Source organism: Arachis ipaensis, chromosome B09 (genome assembly GCF_000816755.2).
Source record: "Arachis ipaensis cultivar K30076 chromosome B09, Araip1.1, whole genome shotgun sequence".
Classification (NCBI taxonomy): domain Eukaryota; kingdom Viridiplantae; phylum Streptophyta; class Magnoliopsida; order Fabales; family Fabaceae; genus Arachis; species Arachis ipaensis.
Window position 1 is genome coordinate 8,079,230 of NC_029793.2, and position 15,746 is coordinate 8,094,975.

Sequence of the window (15,746 nt, forward strand, 5' to 3'; positions counted from 1 at the left end):
ATTAATTAAGTTTAATAAATTATAATAAATTATATTAATTATATTAATATTTAAATATCTAATCAAATTAATTAGTTGATATAATTAAGTCAGTGTAATAAATTGTATTGAATGAGATAAAACAATTAAATCGGGAAACACTCTCTAAAGTATGCCACGTCAGCTTTATCATTAAGTACAGACATCCGATTTTTATATAATAGAATAGATACTATATGCATATCAACAATCAGTTATTATTATATATTTAAATTATAAATTAGTGTATCTTAAATAATATTAATTAATGAATTATTAACGTATTATATTAATAATTGTTGAGTTTGGAAAACTTAAATTATTATGATGAAACATTATTAAAAATATTAATTAGAAAATTGTTATTTCAATATTTACTTCCAATTGTTTGTATGATGAGTTTGTTAGTGTGCAGATTTTGATAATTGGGCCAAAGTCACATGAACCCAAACTGATAAATGAATTAATTTGCTTGTTGCCAAATTAGATCATTCAAGTTGCTGAGACTTGAATTGGAGATAAGCCCAAATCTCAAGCCCATTTTGATAAAATAAAATGATGGAGAAAATGATCCAAGGAAGCCGTACGTTAAAAACAAAATAAAAGGGGTCCAATTTGATGATGCACTCTTCGCTTACCCACTTTTTTTTATCGGTGGAATTCAAATTTTAATTAAATTGAATGCATGCATTGGTTACTGGAACTCAAATTTCAATTTGGTTAAATGCTCACATAGGTAATCAAAATTCACAATTCAATTTCATTTAATTGTGCATTGAATGTTTTGTTTCTTCTCTTTCTTCTCTCTCTTTTCATTCGGTCACTTCAATCAGAGAAAAGAAGCAAGTAAAAGTTATCAGAGAAAAGTAACAGTGAGGCTAATGGAAGAAGAAAAGGCTAGGTTGATAATAGCCTTTGCAAAAGGAAGATCCGAAGCATGGTGTTGCTAGATCTTTGCTATTGAAGGTAAGATTTTGAAAAGGAGCTTTAAGATCTTCCATGCCAAGAAAAGAAAAAATCTGTCTCGGTCAGAGAAGAAGATCGCAGTGGGTACAGATCATTTCCATTTTTGTTATTCCAAGATAGAAGGTAGCTACTGGAGCTACGAAGAGGAAGAAGCAAATATGAAAATGAAGGAGCTGTCAAGGATCAGAGGTTCATCAAGGGTCAGAGTTCTTTCTTGGAGCCAAAGTCAAGATCAAGGGCTCAAAGTGAAGGAGCTTGATGAGAAGGGATGAGAGAGGTACATGCATGTTAGTTTTGTTTCGGTTTTTCCTCTCTCTTCTCTCTGTCCGAACCGCTACTATTTGTTGGAGAAGATGTTGCTGGCTTGGTTGAACCGGTTTCAACCTTGGAAGCTTCCCCTTCTATAATAAGGGTGGGGCCAAGGGTTGAGATCAAGGAGAGAAAGTGAAAAGCACAGAGTTCTCATAGCTACCCAAGCTTCCTGTTCCTGAGTTCTTCTCCTTCAATGTTGTTCATTTTATTTTCTTTTTCTTAGTGTTGTCTGTCTAGGTCTCATGGTAAAAGGCAAACATGGTGAGGTTTGTAAGAAAAATCCAGTGAGAGGAAAAAGACAGTGATCAATACTAGAGAAAAAGTTAGAGATGTCGTCTCAGAGTTTCTTTGTACATCTGTATGTTGTGTTTCATGATCCTGTAGGGATTCCCTTGCAAGTTGGGTTAGCACTTTGCGATTGAAAGCTTGGTAGGAGTCCAAGTCAAGTTTAGATTTGGGGATTGAATCTGGATTTGTCCCAGGTAGGATTGGGTAGATCCTAGGGAAGAATTGGTTTTTGTAATCTGTTCACTGTTGTGATGGAGACTGGATGTAGGCTGCATTGCACTTAGCAATTGAACTATAATACTTCTGGGTGTGATTCTCTCTTTCTCTTCTACACCTATTTTGTTTCTATTGCGGTTGAGACAAAAATGAAAAATATCTCCTAACCGGTTGCAAGACAAAAAGAAAATGTCTGTTGACTTGTTATGAGACAAAAAGCAGAAATATCTCCTAAAGTTTCTTTAAAAGTCAGAAAGTAATATTCAGTAAAAAAGAGCTAAGATTCAACCCCCATTCTCTTAGCCACTGATTACCATCAATTGGTATCAGAGCTTGGTCTCAAAGAGATCAAGCTTTGCAGCTTGGAGAAAAGATCCTGATGGCGGTTAACAGTGGCTCAAATGTGGTGGCCTATACTCTAACAGAAGGGCAGTCAAGCAACAGACCTCCATTCTTCAATGGAAAGAATTACAGTTACTGGAAAGAAAGAATGAAGATATTTGTTCAATCTGTAGATTACAGACTTTGGAAGATAATCCTGGAAGGTCCACAATTTCCAACCATTACAGGAGCTGATTGTGTGGTTACTCTGAAAGGTGAAGCTGAATGGAATGATGATGATAGAAAAAAAGTAGAACTCAACGCCAAAGCGGTCAACTTGCTCAACTGTGCAGTCAGCTTCGAGGAATACCGATGGGTATCAAGATGCATAACAGCAAAGGAAATATGGGACAAACTTCAAGTTACTCATGAAGGCACAACTCTAGTCAAAAGATCCAGAATAGACATGCTAAACAGAGAATATGAAATATTCTCAATGAAGGAATGAGAGACGATTAATGAAATGTTTGAAAGATTCAACGTTATCATCACTGGCTTGGATGCTATGGGGATTACATATTCCGAATATATGCTTGTGAGGAGAATATTGAGATGTCTCAGTAAAGAGTGGGAAACCAAGGCAATAGTAATAGCTGAGAGCAGTGGCATTGATACTATGACTTATGATGATTTGAGAGGAAATTTACTTGCCTTTGAAAACACATATTTGAAAAAAGATACAAAAAAAGGAATTGCTCTCAAATCTGTTATTGAACCTCTGGATGATGAATCCAGCGATAACTCATCTGAAAATGATTTTGTTTTGTTTGCTAAGAAATTCAGGAAAATGGTGAAACTAAAGGAACGAAACAAAGGAGGCAGCTCAAGGAAGCCAAAGAGGGATTTCAGCAAAGTGATCTGTTACAACTGTAAAGAAGCTGGGTACTTCAAGTCTGATTGTCCAAAACTGAAGAAGGAGGACAAGCCGAAAAGAGGAAAGAAGAAAGGTCTCATGGCATCTTGGGAAGACTTGGAAAATGACACTGAGAAGACGAAGAATCAAAAACCAAATCTCAAACTTGTCTCATGGCCGATCACATAGAGCAGGTAGTATTTTATGATCCTTCCACTAAATACCTTCATCTTATGATTGATCATCTTTCTGAAAAGATTAAATGTTTCCTAAATGAAAAATCAAGATCTTGAGTCTCAAATAGAAATACTAAAAGCTGAAAATGGTTTTCTTAAAGCTAAATTAAGGGAAGCCGAAACTGCTGTTGATCTTGTTGAAGAAAACAAGCGGTTAAAAGCTGAACTTAAGAGCTGTGAATATCATCATTCTGTGACCGCAAATCTAAATTATTTTGAGAAAAATGAGTGGCTGCATAAAGAGGTAAAAAGACTTAAAAGAGGACCTAGCCAACTTTGCTCAAAGTTCTGATAATTTAAATTAACTCTTGGCTAGCCAAAAACCTCTTTATGATAAAGCTGGTTTAGGTTTTCACAAATCTGAAAAATTCATTGAAAAATTTTCTTTTACCAACATGGCATCCTCTTCGGATAACATAAGGTTTCAAAACCAAACAAGCTTTAGAAAAATAGCAACTCAAAAATTTTGTAGATTATACAATCGGAATGGACATTTCCCTATTCAGTGCTTCATAAGTGAAAGGATGATTGGAGATAAAGTTTACAAAATTATTTGTGATTATAATGGCTTGGGACAAAAAAGATGGTTTGACATCAAAGGATCCAAAAAGATTTGGATACCTATACTAGGGTCACTTAAGCTTGTTTTGTAGGTTTGCCTAGCATCCAAGAGAAAGGACAACATGTGGTATATGGATAGTGGGTACTCTAGGCATATGACCGGAAAGTCAACATTCTTCATCAAGCTTGATGAGTATGATGGAGGCTTTGTTACTTTCGGTGACAATAGAAAAGAAAAAATAGTGGCCATAGGTAAAGTGGGTAAGAATTTCTCTTCTTTCATTAATGATGTTTTGCTTATTGATGGATTAAAGCACAACCTACTAAGCATTAGCCAAGTGTGTGATCTTGGTTATTTAGTTATTTTTAGAAAATTGGATTGCTTAGTTATTTGTGAAAAATCCGGAGAAATTTTGTTTAAAACAAAAAGATGTAATAATGTATATGGATTAACTCTAGAGGATTTAAAAGATAAAAAATAACATGTTTTACTTCTCTTGAATCTGAAAAATGGCTTTGGCATAAGAAATTGGGTCATGCAAGCATGTACCAAATTTCTAAGCTTGTTAAGAAAAATTTGGCTAGAGAAATTCCTAATATTAAATTTGATAAGGATATTACTTGTGATGCTTGTCAACTAGGCAAACAAGTAATATCTCCTTTTAAACCAAAAGATAAAATTTCCACTAAAAGACCATTAGAAATGTTGCATATTGATCTTTTTGGTCCAACTAGAACTCAAAGTTTGAGCGGTAAACACTATGGATTGGTGGTGGTGGATAATTACTCTAGATTTGGTTGGGTTCTTTTCTTAGCTTACAAGAATGATGCATTTCATGCTTTTTCTTCTCTTTGTAAAAATATCCAAAATGAAAAAGATTTAAAAATTGCCCACTTGAGAAGTGATCATGGAAATGAGTTTAAAAATCAAAATTTTGAAAAATTTTGTGATGATTTTGGTATTGCTCATAAATTTTCATGTCCTAGGACTCCTCAACAAAATGGGGTAGTTAAAAGAAGGAATAGAAGCCTTCAAAAAATGACTAGGGCAATGCTTTGTGAAAATGATGTACTAAAATTTTTGTGGGCTGAAGCTGTCAACACAGCTTGCTATATTCTTAATAGAATCATCATTAGAAAATGTTTAAAGAAAACTCCATATGAGCCTTGGAAAGGAACCCCACCAAATCTTAAGTATTTCCATATTTTTGGATGCAAATATTTTGTACCTAACAATAAAGAAAATCTTGAAAAATTTGATCCAAAATTCTATGAACAAATGTTTATTGAATACTCCACCACTAGCAAAGCATTTAGGGTTTACCTCAAAGAACATAGAACTATTGAGGAATCCATACATGTGACTTTTTGTGATACTAATTCAATTCCCAGTGCCTTTTTAGATGATGATGCAGGAAGTGAAGCTGATGTGAACCATCAAGCAAGTCAAGAAAAACCCAAAACTGTCCCAAGTGATGAATCTGTCTGTCCAGAAATGTCTCATCAGGATGGAGGAGACATTTCAGTTTTGTCTCCTGAACAAGCCAGAGAATCTAGAACAGAGCTGTCTACTAAAACTCGTCAAGGCAAAAACTTTCCTCAAACTCCACGTGAATGGAAATTCTTGAAGGATTACCCACATGAATTCATCATTCGTGATCCTTCACAAGGCATAACCACAAGATCCTCAAGCAAGAAGCAAACCGAGTAAAGCAATATTGCCTTCTTGTCCCAGTTGGAACCTCTCAATGTGAAGCAAGCTCTTGAAGACCCCTCATGGGTTAAAGCCATGAAGGAAGAGCTAGCACAATTTGAAAAGAATGAGGTTTGGACTCTTATACCAAATCCAAATGGTAAAAAGGTAACCGGTACACAATGGATTTTCAAAAATAAATTGGGTAAGGATGGTACTGTTATTCGTAACAAGGCTAGACTAATGGCCCAAGGTTACGATCAGGAGGAAGGTATAGATTTTGATGAGTCATTTGCCCCGATAGCAAGAATGGAAGCAATTAGGTTGCTTCTTGCCTATGCTGCCTACAAGGACTTTAAAATGTTTCAAATTGATGTCAAATGTGCTTTTCTTAATGGTTTTATAGATACGAAAATATTTGTACCTCAACTCCCCGGTTTTGAAAGCAAAGACTCTCCAAATCATGTTTTTAAACTCTCTAAGGCTCTTTATGGCCTTAGGCAAGCTCCAAGAACTTGGTATGAAAGGCTTAGTGCCTTCTTGTTGAAAAATAAATTTCAAAGGGGTACCACCGATACTACTTTATTTATAAAAGAATCTAATGATGATATCTTGCTTGTTCAAGTTTATGTGGATGACATTGTGTTTGGTTCGGCCAATGAATCCTTGTGTGAAGAGTTTGGAAAACTTATGACAAGTGAGTTTGAAATGAGTTTAATGGGAGAATTGACCTTCTTTCTTGGTCTTCAAATTAAACAAACCCCTAGTGGTATTTTTATTCACCAAGGTAAATATGCCAAAGAGTTAATCAATAAATTTGGTCTTGAAAATTTCAAACCAATGGGAACTCCTATATATCCAAACACAAAACTTGACAAGGATGAAAATGGAAAAGATGTGGATGAAACAAAATATAGAGGAATGATAGGATCCCTCATGTATCTTACATCTTCTAGGCCGGATATTGTTCAAAGTGTGGGAGTATGTTCAAGGTTTCAATCTCACCCAAAAGAATCCAATCTTTCAGCCGTTAAAAGAATAATTAGATACATTAAAGGCACTTGTGATCTTGGCTTGTGGTATCCTAAATCTAATGAATTCTGTGTAGTGGGGTTTTGTGATGCAGATTATGCGGGAGACCGAGTAGATAGAAAAAGCATTTTCGGAATGTCTTGCTTCCTTGGAAGCTCACTAAACATATGGTCAAGCAAGAAGCGAGTCACGGTTGCTCTGTCCACGGCTGAAGCTGAATATATATCTGCCGTTGCATGTTGCTCACAATTAATTTGGTTGAAAACTCAATTGGAAGATAACAAATTGAAAATCAATAGTATACCTTTGTTTTGTGACAACATGAGTGCAATAAACATTTCAAAAAATCCTGTACTGCACTCTAGAACCAAGCACATTGAGGTTTGATATCACTTCATTAGGGAACATGTGAAAAAGGGTACTGTTGATATCTAATTTGTAAAATCTGAAGAGCAACTTGTTGACATTTTCACTAAACCACTGTGTGAAGATAGATTTTGTTCATTAAGGAACAATTTGGAGATGATGGATTTAAGTCTTGTTGAAAAAATGTGATTTTTATGCCTCTGTTTATTTTTGTCTCGTAGGCAGCAGGGAGACAAATCTGGGTACATGATGAACAAGTCATTAAACAGGGGGAGACTGAACTTTGATACCTTGGACTCAAGTCCATTCAACCTCCTTTGAGCCCATTCCATGATATTGGCTCATTTTTTTTGGCATCATGTTTTTATTTGTTTAAATAATTTATTTTTTTGAGAAGATTTTCACATCATATCTTCAAAAAGGGAGTTTTTGTCAAATCAAATCTTTTTGCTATATCTTCTCCCACTTTTCAAGAAAAAAGTCTTTTTAGTTACTTCTTTTTTATTTTTAAATTTCTTACTAAAAACTGTTTTCATTAATGCTGATTGGTTTAAATGAGATTTTCCCCACTAAGTATTTATGATGGTGTAACCTCTCTCCACCTTCCATTCTCTTCGGCCCTCTCTTCAACTTCTCCCTCTCCATTTCATTCTCTTCATCATGAGAAAGAAACTTGCCACTCACCGAAGCACCCGAACCCCCATAACCCAAAATCCTCCATCATCCAAAGGTCCACAATCCCATACACACATACGCATTCATTCTCATTCAACCTCTTCACCCTCTTCTTACTCCACGGACTGCATGGCAAGGAAAGGAATCCATGCGAGGGCTTCAACAGGGCAGGAAGCAGCATCATCAAAGAGAAGTTCAAAGGGAAAAGAGCAAGTACTCAAAGAAGAAGAAGACACACCACCTCCATCTCCACGTCCGTCACCACCACCACGTCGTTCTACCCCTCATCCTTCAGGACGGTCAGCCCCCACTCAACGTTCAAAGAAGCCTATCCTTCATGACACCAGAGAACCATCCAATCTTGATTCTTTGGACTTAAAAAATAAATATGGTAAAAGCCACTCTCACTTTGATCCTTCCCGCTTTATATCTTGTGCGGTTTTTGAGTTTCACTCCTAAGTGTTGGTAAATCATCATCTCTGTGCCTCTGATGTGGTTAATCTTGAACACCTTTCTGAAAAAGGCATTGATTTTACTGCATATTTTGATGATCTGAAATGGACTCCTATTTTCAAAATTCGAAAACCAGTTTACTCAAACTTGGTACGTGAATTCTATGCTAACATGATGTTTCATGATGGTGCACAACATTCATATGTCAAAAAGGTTCATCTCACTTTGAATCGTGATACTGTAAGTACTGCTTTAAGGTACCAAGATGAAGGGGGCAGGGCATACATGTCTGGTAAATGGGATAACCATGCTGGGGTTTTATTTTAAGTTGCTCTGACTCGGGTGTGTGAAAAATTTTCTGCTCTTGATGGCACTAATCTAACCCATAAGGCTCTCGGTCCTGTGCGAGCCTTACTATACCGAATCATCACTCATGTTTTGATGCCTCAAAGTGGTTCTTACCAGAGGATTACTGTTTGTGATACCATTGTGCTGTTTGCAATTCTAAACTCTGCTTCTATTTCATTTTGCTTATCTTATGATCAGACACATGTGGGACTGTGTCCGTAGTGATAAGAAATCCAATCTGCCATATGGTATGTTTCTGACATGTATCTTTGAGTATTTTAATGTGGATCTCAGCAATGAGCCAGTTGAGAACAGGGTCTCTGTAATCAAAGGCGGGGGAGTTCCCGATTCTGCAAAAGGGAAAAAGACTAAGAGCTCCAAGGCATCTGTATTTACTAAAAGTGAAGATGAAAGTCTTCCTCCCGATTCTTCTGACAAGTCTCGATTCTCAGAAACTATAAAAGATGTCCTTACAAAGTTCTCTAATATGTCCAGCATGATGGTCAGTTCCTATAAAGAGGCGCGAAAGCAAGCCTTTGAGAATGAGAAAGCCTGGACCAAATGTCGTGAAAGGATCAATCTGCTTGTTAAGAGTTTGGAGACTACTAATAAGGACATGGCTCATTCTGAAGGAGAACAAGATTTTCTTGATTCTGATATCAATATTTCTGATGTCTAGAAATTTGATCTCTGCTGCTTATGCCTATGGACATAATTTATTTTGTTGCTTTTGGACTTAGTTTCTTTTGAACTGTTTCATTTTGGGATGACTATACTTAATCACTTTAATACTTTGTTTATGTTTTAATATTTATGTTATGAATTGCATTGCTGTTTCATCTATTTTGCAGGTTTCCTCCTTGATGACAAAAAAGAGAGGAAAGGGCTGGATGAATTGAAATTAAGATTAGGGCTGCTGGCTGATTACTCTAATTATTTTAATTATTTGTGCTCTGATTGCTCTAATTTATTGTGTTCTGTTTTGTTGGCTTTGCTCTGATTCATCATGTTTGCTCTAAATTATTATTGCTCTGTTTTGAAGGCTGGCCAGTTGTTTTGTTTGATATGTACTCTGAATGTACTCTGTCCTACTCTGTTTCATATTTTGCAAGTGCAATTTTTTCTGTGAGCAGTATGTTATTAGAAGGATAACAACTTGAAGCCTTGATTATGTTTATAAAAATATATTAGCTCAAAACCAGGCTTTTACTTGATAAATATGGTTTTGCTTCTTAAGGTTCCATGTTTTGAAAATATAATTTTTTTTTTGGAACTGTTTAAACATGTTTACAGGTATTGCTTCCATAAATTGATGGATAATGAGGCATACATTAAGGGGGAGCAATTTGATCAATTGAAAGGGGGAGGATTCGGCCAAATCTTCAAAGGAGTTGTCTAATCCTAATCCTTTTCAATTCATTTTTAATAATGTTTGTCATCAAGGGGGAGATTGTTGAATTTGAAAAACTTGAATTATTATGATGATCAAATATTATTAAAAATATTAATTAAAAAATTGTTATTTCAATATTTGCTTCCAATTGTTTGTATGATGAGTTTGTTAGTGTGCAGATTTTGATTATTGGGCCAAAGTCACATGAGCCCAAATTGATAAATGAATTAATTTGCTTGGTGCCAAATTGGATCATTCAAGTTACTGAGACTTGAATTGGAGATAAGCCCAAATCTCAAGCCCATTTTGATAAAACAAAATGATGGAGAAAATGACCCAAGGAAGCCATACGTTAAACACAAAACAAAAGGGGTCCAATTTGATGATGCACTCTTCAGTTACCCACTTTCTTTTGTTGGTGGAATTCAAATTTTAATTAAATTAAATGTATGCATTGGTTATCGAAACTCAAATTCTAATTTGGTTAAATGCTCGCATAGGTAACCAAAATTCACAATTCAATTTCATTTAATTGTGCATTGAATGTTTTGTTTCTTTTCTTTCTTCTCTCTTTTTCTATTCGGTCACTTTAATCAGAGAAAAGAAGCAAGTAAAAGTTATCAGAAAAAAGTAACAGTGAGGCTAATGGAAGAAGAAAAGGCTAGGTTAATGATGGCCTTTGCAAAAGGAAGATCCGAAGCATGGTGTGGCTAGATCTTTGCCATTAAAGGCAAGATTTTGAAGATGAGCTTCAAGATCTTCCATGCCAAGAAAAGAAAAGATCTGTCTCGGTCAGAGAAGAAGATCGCAGTGGGTAAAGCTCATTTCCATTTTTGTTATTCCAAGATAAAAGGTAGCTACTGGAGCTACGAAGAGGAAGAAGCAAATATGGAAAGGAAGGAGCTGTCAAGGATCAGAGGTTCATCAAGGGTCAGAGTTCTTTCTTGGAGCCAAAGTCAAGATCAAGGGCTCAGAGTGAAGGAGCTTGATGAGAAGGGATGAGAGAGGTACATGCATGTTAGTTTTGTTTCGGTTTTCCCTCTCTCTTCTCTGTGTTCGAACCGCTACTGTTTGTTGGAGAAGATGTTGCTGGCTTGGTTGAACCGGTTTCAACCTTGGAAGCTTCCCCTTCTATAATAAGGGTGAACGGCCAAGGATTGAGATCAAGGAGAGAAAGTGAAAAGCACAGAGTTCTCATAGCTACCCAAGCTTCCTGAGTTCTTCTCCTTCAATGTTGTTCATTTTGTTTTCTTTTTCTTAGTGTTGTCTGTCTAGGTCTCATGGTAAAAGGCAAACATGATGAGGTTTGTAAGAAAAAGTCAGTGAGAGAAAAAAGACAGTGATCAATACTAGAGAAAAAGTCATAGATGTCTCAGAGTTTCTTTGTACATCTGTATATTGTGTTTCACGATCCTGTGGGGATTTTCTTGCAAGTTGGGTTAACACTTTGCGGTTGAAAGCTTGGTAAGAGTCCAAGTCAAGTTCAGATTTGGGGATTGAATCTGGATTTGTCTCAGATAGGATTGGGTAGATCCTAGGGAAGAATTGGTGTTTGTAATCTGTTGCTTATAGTGAAATTCCGTCACTGTTGTGATGGAGACTGGATGTAGGCTGCATTGCACTTAGTAGCTGAATCAGGATACTTCTAGGTGTGGTTCTCTCTTTCTCTTCTACTCCTATTCTGTTTCTGTTGCGTTGGAGACAAAATTGAAAAATATCTCCTAACTGGTTGCAAGACAAATAGAAAATATCTCTTGACTTATTATGAGACAAAAAGCAGAAATATCTCTTGAAGTTCCTTTAAAAGTCAGAAAATAATATTCAGCAAAAATGAGCTAAGATTCAACCCCCTTCTCTTAGCTACTGATTACCATCAATAATAAAATTAATTAAATTAAACTAAACTACTTTGTTAAAATTATTTTTACTAGTTATAAAAATTTCGAGACTAAAAAAATAGAAGCGAAGACACAATGCTTTAGTCCAGAAAAGATAATTAAAATAAAACATTGTTATTGCCCTGTCTTTCAATAGTATAGTCATGTTTAGGCCCAGTCCAATTGCATATTATATATAAATATTGTTTTTTATTTTTTAAATTAAAATTAATTAACCAACTTAATCTATTCACAAGCTTAATAATGATCTTATTTTTCCAGTAATAACTACTGTTTTATATTGTATGTCTTTGTAAATGACAGAATTTATTTTTTTCACAAGACACTTGGTACTTGTTGGATCATCAATATTTTTTTAATAAATTGTCCAGAGAGAAGTCCATATTGATTTTACAATGTAGAACTCGCCATATATGAAACCATCCAATGGTTAAAATCGGATATTGGTGGAGGTGTAGGTAGAGGCGGCATAGGCGTAGGATCAAGTGGACGACCTAGAAACATTTTATTTAGCTGTGAAGGAGAAAGAGGAGGAGGAGAGCGACGACGAGGAGAAGAAGAAGGAGGAGGAGGATTAATACGACGACGTTTAGGACGCTTTTCACTGAGAAAATAACCAAGTGAATAAGTAGTATATTCATCCTTTTTAGCTTTAGGTAGCTCAGAAGGCATAGTCCATTGAAAATCCTTGGAATGGTAACCACTATAACTACCTGTTGAATTTTCTAATTCATAAAATGTAATATTATGTGCTGAAATTATTTTCTCTAATGAATAAATAAGACAATAAAAAAAAAAATAAGAAAGTTAAGATTGTAGCAATGTTTAAAAAAATTATACCTAATGTTAAAGAATAAAGTTGCTTCCAAAATAATTAAACATACAAGAACATAAAAATGGGAATTTTATTATGCAGGAAGGATTAATAAATGAAGGGAAAATACATAATTGGATAATAATAATAATAATATGCATGTGAAGTTAAAATCGTTTAAATTATCTTATAAGAAGTTATTTAATTATTTTCTTTATTATTCATTTTTTAATTACTAAATTTTCAATTAAAAATTATTTTGTTCGATAGGAGGTACCAATAATATAGATATAAAATATATATTAAAAATAAATTGAATATTATATATTTATACATAAATATATGATGACTGATTTGATGGTTAAATTTGTATGTGTACATAATATTTTTAATATATGTATGTGCTAATTAATTAAAAAATGAGAATTATATCATGTAGGTGAAATTAAAGAAGCAAAGGGAAAACTCACCCTCGGATAATTCATGAGTCAAGACATGAGAAGATAAGAGAGAAGCAAAAATAAGAAAAGAAAGATAGGCTTTTGAATTAGTCATCATATGACTACTCATCAGCATGCAGGTGCAACTAAAAAGAAAGAAGATAATAATATATATATAGAAAATAGAAAGAATAATGTAAAGGAGGCAATGGAAAAAAGTATAAATTATTTTACCTAACACCCTTATATATATATACAGGTTCAGAATATTTAATAAAATAAAATTATAAATGGTAGCTACATACAAGGGATCATAATGCAAAGATGCATGCTCCCTTAACCAATATAAAAAGCCAAGAGTTAAGTATACATATATACTAGAAGAATATATAATATTTTTTTTCTTTTATTAGTATTAGAATTTAGAAGAATATATAACTGTAACAATAAAGCTTTTGAATTGTGTGCAAATCAAAATCAGTCTATGGCATAATAATTGAGAACTATTAGTAATTTCACATTGTGATATCTAATTTGTAAACTTCTTTCTTTCAATCTTTTATGATTGTTACATTTATTTTGATACATAAATGGAATTTATTCATTGTAAAAAAAAAAGAATACTGTACAAAGCTTTTTGAAAGATATGGAAAAAATTAAAATTTACATTCTCTTCATAATTTTATTAACTTTATTATTTTATTACCCACCATAAAATTTACATTCTCTTCATAATTTTATTACCCACCATAATTTTTTATTAATTTTATTATCACTTTTTAACATTTTTTTTAAATGAAATTAAATTCAATCCTTACATCGCATGGGGAAAAACCCTTAATTAATATAATGGCCCTCAAAGCATAAAAAATGTGAGCACTGTTGGATGTCCTGAAATGCTACACGGCAATATATAATAACATTTTCTTTTATATTTTATTGTTTTTATTTGACATTGGCTTTTGAAAAATGAAACAAATTCACAATACTTATTGGCATGGTCCAATCTCGAATGAATATATATTTTGAGTAAATGACCATTTGTACCCACGAAAGATATAAACGCTGATAAATGTAACCATAGAAAAAGGAAACTCACCTTGTAACCATGGAAGATGACCTCCGTGTGTCAGAAATACCCTGACGTTGGTTACGTACTTGGTCCGTTAATATCCGAACCTACGTAACAACAAAACAACTCCAAACCTATCTACGTGTAACCCATTTTTTTTATTAAGAAATAGAAAAAAACTCTTACACCCTCTCTGTGCCCTAGCAGAGCTCCATTGTTGTCACCACTGCCATTCCAAATCGAAGAAGAAGATCAGAGCACCTCCATTCTGCAACAGAGACATTTCTCCAATTTAATCAAGTCATTGCTTCACTACCCGTAGCCCACCATTGTTGTATGCATCTCGTTGTCTACTATCTATAGCCCACCATCGTTACTCCACAGAGAACAGAGGTATGCCATTACCAGTTTTTCCATCTTAGAATGTTTTCAGAATTTTTGGGTTAGGGTTAGATTTTCAATTGCTATGTTGTTGTCTGTAATTATATAGGATGGTACCTTAAATCTATACTGTATTGGTTGTAGGGATGGCCACTGTACATATTACTCTGTGTATTAATCATAGGGGGAGATTTGAGCGAGGTCCATGTGGGAAGCTTGGATATGTTGGTGGGAAAGTAACAGAGATTGAGAGGGTTAATGTGGATACTCTCAATGGATTTTTCATAAATGATTTGCTAAGGGACATTGGATATACATCCATTACTGATTTTTATTGACTAGAACCTGGTAAGGAGCTTGATAATGGGTTGAAATTGTTAAGGGTTGATATGGACATAGTTAAGTTGTATGAGGCTGCTGTGAAGAATGGTAACAGAATTTACTTATACATGGAGCACCCTGTAAATGATCCTGTTATTGTTGAAGAGAATATCACTCCATCAAAGATGAGATTGAAGACTTTTGCTAAGAGAAATCCAACTCCAAAGAAGACTCCAACAAGAAGACTTATGGATGGTGAGGTCCAGAATAGGAAAGAGGTCCATGAAGCAAGCAGCCAGATTGAGGTTGAGTCCTAAAAGGAGGATGTTGTTAATGTGGCCCAAGAAATATCTCCAACAAAACAGATGTCTCAACCTCCCACAACACCTGTGCAACCAGATGAGGCACCTTCCAATCGATCACAGCCTTCACAAAATCCCATTGAACAAGAGTAGCAACCAATACATACTGCTGGTTCAACATCTCCAAGTGCAGTTTTGTCTCATTATCTAGTGAGAACGAGGCCCAAGCAGCTGAACAAGTAACCCAATACATTCCACAGCCATAATAGAAACCCACTTTCACAATCAAATCCTGAATCAGACTCAGTCCCACCATCTGATACTAACAGTACTCCTCAAAATAATTAGACCAACACAGATGAGCAGGTTGAGGGAAGACCTAAGGTGAGCAAGAGAAGATCAGCAAAAAGGCCTTCCCCAACTAGACAATCCTTCATACCCAATCCTGATCCTAACAAGCCTCCATCCATCTATGTGCCTATTGAGTCAGAAGAATTTTCGGATGAAAATGCTGGATACCATTATTATGAATCCGAAGAATTGAGAAGCATAGCAAGTGATGAAGATGCTGCAGCCTCCTGTCTTTCCTCAAAGCAATGCTGATGCTCCTGTTAGCCAAGTCTGGTTGGAGTTAGGGATGGAGTTTGAAACTCTGAGCCATTTCAAGAAGGCAGTTTGAAAGTTTAACATCAACATTGGAAGGAGCATATTCTTTTCTCGATGTGAC

The 15,746-nt window shown here is 34.9% G+C and overlaps 2 long non-coding RNA genes across 2 annotated transcripts; one reads left to right on the forward strand and one right to left on the reverse strand.

Moving 5' to 3' along the window:
- LOC110266715 lies at positions 11,916–13,209 on the reverse strand. Its single transcript, XR_002354215.1, has 2 exons — positions 12,974–13,209; positions 11,916–12,402 (listed from the first exon to the last, which is right to left on the reverse strand). It is a non-coding gene; the product is annotated as an uncharacterized LOC110266715 (long non-coding RNA).
- On the forward strand, positions 14,094–14,846 carry LOC110266716. Its single transcript, XR_002354216.1, has 2 exons — positions 14,094–14,408; positions 14,541–14,846. It is a non-coding gene; the product is annotated as an uncharacterized LOC110266716 (long non-coding RNA).